This window comes from Phalangium opilio, unplaced genomic scaffold, assembly GCF_054372755.1.
Source record: "Phalangium opilio isolate 3A_F unplaced genomic scaffold, DU_Popi_V2 ptg001662l_1, whole genome shotgun sequence".
Lineage (NCBI taxonomy): Eukaryota > Metazoa > Arthropoda > Arachnida > Opiliones > Phalangiidae > Phalangium > Phalangium opilio.
The window spans coordinates 1,083,486-1,089,974 of NW_028324260.1; positions in this window are offsets into that span (position 1 = coordinate 1,083,486).

The window sequence follows — 6,489 nt, forward strand, 5'->3', positions numbered from 1 at the left end:
ATAAATATTTAAATAAGTATAATTAATATTAATTATTTTCCTCGACAACTATTTAAGTTAGCATGCGTTGCACCCTGGTAAGTCAATACAATTATTATAAATGGTATACATCAATTAGGATTAAGGTATGAATTCGAGCGTACGCCGTCTGTCACCATTCCCAAAATTACGTAGTAAATAAGACGTTCACTTTCTAATACATTAGAACTGTAGTATATCTACCTAATCTTTGATTGCCTGCATTATCAGCAAATGATTGAAGCCCGGGATTTTGAATATAGCAATGAACTTTGGTCTTGATTGAAGTCAGATAAGACTTAACATTTTCAAATTTCCCACCCAAATAAAAACAAAATGGTGTCGAAAAGAAAATATGACGTCGGGGGAAATAATAGCGCTTAGAAGGAACGATGACGTCAGAAAAAAACAAGATTTCGCCGAGAAGAAACGATGACGTCAGAGAAAAAAAATGGCGCGCAGAAAAAAAATGGCGCCCACAAAAATAAAATGGCGTCGCTACCATCGTGATACCATTGATTCCATTGAATACCACTGAATTTGAACCTCCCTTTTCTACCTTCTCATCTCTTGTGGTTAGATATTGTTACGATAATAATAGATACGCTTCGTATTAGTTACGCTAGCCTCGACCTTTAACCTCATGGACAATAACAACACCTGCGCTTTTGTCAAGCGAATGAGCTCGTGGAAATGCGAGATCAACAACACCTAGGACAGCGACGATAAGAGAGAGGGGGAAGGAAGAACGGGACCTCGGGAGTCAAGAAGATAAAGGATGAAATAGGGAAAGAAGGGGAGAAGTGCGCAAGATGTGAGAGTGAAAGGTCGAGGTAGTTTTGGCGGGAAAATGGAAAATACGAGCGAATTGTTGTAAACAGAACGGAATAAACTTTAGTTTATCTTTTAACTTTAAAGAGTTGTCGTATTTTACTAAACTAATAATAATAATATTTATTTAGCGGGAAAAGACCGCAAGCGACCACAGAGGGAAAGCCTATACAAGGTGGTTACCGGGACAAAACAAAAAAGCACTAAATACACAAAGAAAAATAGATAAATAACAATTAACAGCGAATAATTAATTTAAATTACAATCCAAGAGCCATTTATCAAGAAAAAATTTGGAAATTAAGGACCGAAACTGGAGAACTGAAGCAACCCGATCAGCCGCTGTTCGTATGTCTTGAGATATATAGCTGTCATCTGCATACTGATAAATAGAACAGCCCGCAGACAACACGGATGGGAGGTCGGCAACAAACAGGTTGAAGAGCAATGGTCCGAGAATTGACCCTTGAGGAACTCCAGACAAGACAGGGCGGTAGGAACTAAACTCTCCTCGGTAAATATCGCGTTGATATCGGTTGGACAAGAAGTAACGGAACCATAGGAGAACGGCTCCCGAAACTCCAGCACGCTCGAGCTTGTAGATTAGGCGTTTGTGGCAGACCGAATCAAAAGCCTTCGACAGTCGAAAGAGACGACATGTACATCTGGCGGACTTCTTTCATCAAGAAAAGATGACCAGTGATGAAAGGATTGCAAAAGCTGCTGCATGCACGAACGGCCAGTCCTAAAGCCAAATTGTGACGAAAGTAATAGAGAATGGTATTCAAGGAAATTGTTTAGTTTTTCCGCTTCGAGGAGTTTCCCAATGACAGAAGTGAGAGATATGGGTCGGTAGTTCGAGATGTTGTTTCTTTTACCGGATCCCTTAAAAATTGGCACAACATTGGCTAGCTTCCATCCTGAGGGTAGGGTCGATGTTTCCAAAGAGCGATTAAAAAGTGTAGTCAGAGGAGCAATAAGTACGGGGGCCATCAACTGTAGTAGGCGGGGCGTGACCCCAGCAGGCCCGCATGCAGAACCGGGTTTCAAACGAGCCAGGGCACTGGCAACATCAGCGGAATCAATGTAGTTCAAAGTGAAGCGTGGGTCAGGTTGGGGAGCAGACGGCAAGGTCAAATCCGGATCCAGAGTACTGAAACTGTTGTAAAAAAAGTCTCCGAAAGCAGAGGCGATGGCGCAAGGGCAAGAAAGGAGTCCACTAGGTACCTCAAAGGATGACGGTGGAGGTAGTAGAGATTTCGACCGAACAAAACTCCAGAAACGTTTAGGATACGTGGCCAGGGTGTCGTGCAAATGCCCGACGAATTTGTCATAAGCTTCGCGAGTCGACGCACGTAAAACATTGCTGAAACGTCTGTATTTGTGCCAGTCGGATTCCTTTTGAGTTTTCTTGGCCTTATTATAAAGCGAATTCTTTTTGTGACTCAGGTGAACGAGTTCCTTCGTGATCCAAGGCGATCGCTTTTTCCCACGTATAGCAGTTGACTTAAAGTTATCCTTTACTCACGCCCAAAAAATATCCAGCCACAGTTCCCAAGTTTCGTCAATACTGTTGTCAGCCGAGAAAGCCAAGTCCCAAGGAGTGTGACGTATCGTGTTGTGAAGGTCCTCCAAGACCAGATCTTTGTAATTCAGGACTAAACGGTTGACTCGTTGGACGAAGCGACGCGGCATTCGTTGAGAGCCAGTAACCGCAGAATGGTCGCAGCCTGGGAGATTGTCAATAGTGCGAATTTCAGAAAGAAACCTTTCGTCATTGACAAAAACCAGGTCCAAGAAATTATTTCCGCGAGTGGGAGACGGTACAGATTGATGTAGGCCAAGACCGAAGACAGTGTCGCAGAACAACTGCTCTTCCGCAGTTCTCGGAGAAGGTTCCAACCAAGACACATGCAGGTTGAAATCGCCCATCAAAAGAAACACATCATGTGGCGGCAGGTTCTCCAGGAGGTGTCCAAAAAGGTCGCAAAGCGTAACCAGGTAAGCCAGGGAAGAACTTGGTTGACGATAGACACAACCGACCACAGCCGAACGAGAGCCGCAAGTAAAGGTCACAAATACCGCTTCGATTGGAATCCCATCGTCAGAGGTTTGGAATGCGCATGGGAGCTCGACAGGAACAGGATGTAATGATTCATGTAACGATAATAAAACACCGCCACCTCTGGGGTCCTATTCTGAGACGTTCGTTACGCTACCGAAAATTTCGTAACGATCGGGCTAACGAAAAGCCCGTAACGAATATTTTCTGCCACCCGAAAAAGGAGCAATTCTAAACACATTTTTATCGCTTTCTTTACCTCGTGCATCGGTGATAGAAGCATCGCGGTTTTCGGTATAGGATGATAGAAGATTTTTTCCTCCTACACAAGTACCAATCATATTAAAGAAACTTTGTAGTAGACGACGTTTCCTCTTTATCTACGCAGTGACCTACGCTGCAGCGCCGCGGCTGCATTCGTGAGAGAACTTAATAAAAGAGCTGCGTTTAATAACAATCAACATTTTTGGATTTTGAAATTGAGCTATTTTGCTAAATCTTTCGATACGAAACATTTAATTAACAAAAAAGAAAATTAGGAAATGTGGAATTAATCGATACCCTTTTTTATTAGTCTTAATTTTATCATCAGAGACTGGAAATCTTATATACAGCGGCCAATAAGAAGGCCAAGGGCAATGGCTGTCGGCCCAACCAGCGAGCTTAGGGCAGAAGGAGGAGCTTAACGTTTCTGCAGAATACGGCCGCGGGGGCTCCTGAAGGCCAGATAATGGCAGACATAGATGCATATGACAAGGATACCTTTTTCATAAGCGAGAATGGCCAACTTTGTTGTGTAAGAGACAGCCTGGCAGCCCGGTATTTTGTTAACTCCTAAGTTGACAAGTTAGCTGTTTTCACCTTCAGAAGTTAATACAGCCCTTTGAATCTAAATAATTAGAAATGAGAAATGTTATTAAAAGAATGAATCTATACAGTTGCAGTTGTATCGAAATGAAACCAATTAAATATGTGTCTTTGATATTTAGCTCTGATAATTTCAGAAACTTAATAAAAAATAGTTTTACGTATTCAACCAGAATTGATTTTAATTAATTTAACAATAAAGATTTTGAAATAAAAAGGCTGAGAATGGGATCCTCTTAAAAACCAGAACCACACCCATAAGCGTAAGTTTTAAAAAAATTTTGGTAACGTACACTTTAAAAAATCTCGGCCTCAAATTACAAGAGCTACATTGGTTTTTTTCGAAATTAAGAAAATGTTTTAGAGATCCAATGAACAGCAATGGTTTTTACCTTTAATGCAGAATTTGAGTTTAAATAATGCAAATGTAAAATGTTATTAAATGAAAGAATTTATCTAGTTCTGTTTGCCATTATTTCCCTTGAAAAGTTATCGCCAGCGTTTAGTCAGCGACTCAGCGGAGGTTTCATCATTAAGGTGTAAAATTTACCTCTACATCTTATTAATGTGTCCCAGCTGTCACAGATAACAATGTAATTGATTGATCTACCAGCAAGACTAATAATTAAATTGTTTATAATTTATTTGAACCTACCGACAGTATTCGTAAAGTCTGGGTTTTATCCCAAATAACCGAAGTTGATGTTGCCTATAACATCAACAATTCAACATAACGCTATTTTGACCAAGGTTTAGCCAAATTGCAAATATTCTGGTGATTTTGAAGATTTTAAAATAATTGCAGTGAATTTCAATGACGTTTTTGTTACGAAAATAATAAAAATGAGACCTAGTTAGCCTCTTTTTTAATTCCAATTAAAAACATTCTGGTTTTAACCGGGTGCTTGAACGCAATTTTTTAATTCCAATTAAAAACATTTTGGTTTTAACCGGGTGCTCGAACGCCATGAGTCCCAAATAATAAATTAGGCGTAAACTGCGTGTCTCTAACAGTGACAAAATGTCGTAACTAAAATACCCAAAACGACGTAAGTCAGTGCATTTAATTAAAATTATGAGAAACAATACTTAATCTACATATACGATTTTCAGAAGATTTTATGGAGGAAAAAAGACAATTTTATTTGCCACTACTTTTAAATTTTTACTAACTTCTCCAGAAATGAGATTTCCTCGATGGAAATGGTACAAATTAATCTCTAAAATTGATAAACAAATATTTCTAACTATTACTAATTATTTACCATTTTCATAGGATTTTATGGGGAAAAAAGACAAGAATCTAATTTCCGATATTTTTAGAAACTTCTCCAGAAATAAGTTTTCCTCCATAGAAATGGTACTAATTTGTGTCTTAAACTAATAAAATATTACTACAAATTATTATTTATTATTTTCATAGGATTTTGAGGGAAAAATACAAAAATTTAATTTGCCATTAGTTCTACAAACTTCTCCAGAAATGGGTTTTCCACAATGGAAAAGGTACTAACTAGTGTCTAAAAATAATTTAATATTATTTCTATTTCTAATTATTTTTAACCGTTTTAATATTTTTTATGAGGAAAAGAGACAAAAATCGAATTTGCCACTACTCTTAAATTTTTACAAACTCCTCCAGAAGATTTCCTCCATGTAAATGGTACTATTTAGTCTTTAAAATTAATTAAATATTATTTCTAATTATTATTTACGGTTTTCGTAGGATTTTCTGGGAAAAAAAGTCAAAAAATTTAATTTGCCACTACTTTTACAAACTTCTCCAGAAATTAGTTTTTCTTCATGCAAATTGTACTAATTAGTGTAAATACTATTAATAATTATTTACCTTTTTAATATAATGACCATGTGACGTAGTTAATTTTTGACGCATTGAAAATTCGCCTAAAAAATTTACCTTTTGATCAAACCAAAATTAAAATTAAAAGCTGTACTATAACAAAAACTACTTCAAGGGTGAAATTTACATTTTTAACACCAAATATATATTTTTAGGAATACTGTTTAATGCATTTTTTATATACAATGGAATGAATAAAATATTATTTACCTTTCTTTTTCTATAATAATAATCAATGTTTCATCTTAAAGATATTACTTTTTTCTTTACTTAAAGAGTGTTTTGGCCCCATGAGGTTTTTCATTATCACAAATAAAAAAGATTTATATGGCAATTTTTCTCCCTCATTTAAAAGAATTGCCTATTTCTTTTAAATTTTGCTCCTTAAATAATTTATTTTACAATTTCTTTTTCATAGAAAAGAAAAAATAAGAAATTGCTCTCTTTCTAATTTTCAATTAATTTTCCCCCTTCTACTAAATTCGAAAACCATTTTCTTTACCCTTTCTCTTAAAATACATTTTTTCTTCCTTTCAACTAATTTCTTTTTCTATTCCTTCCTTCTAAAAAGATCTCTTTTATTTCTCTCAATTAATTTTTTTTCTATTCTATTTTTTTTTATTTAAATTGATTCATATTTCTTTTTATTGGTTTCCCTTAACTTTTTTCCTTTAAATTCAAAAAAATAATTTTGTATTACTTTCCCTTAGTTTTTTCCTTTCAATTAAAGTATGATTTTTTTCCTTTCTTTCCTCTCAAAATCTTTTTTTCTTTTAATATAATCAAAAGGAAAAAAATGATTCCTTTCAAAAAAGAAATTATTTTCTTAACCAATACATATTTTTTCCCA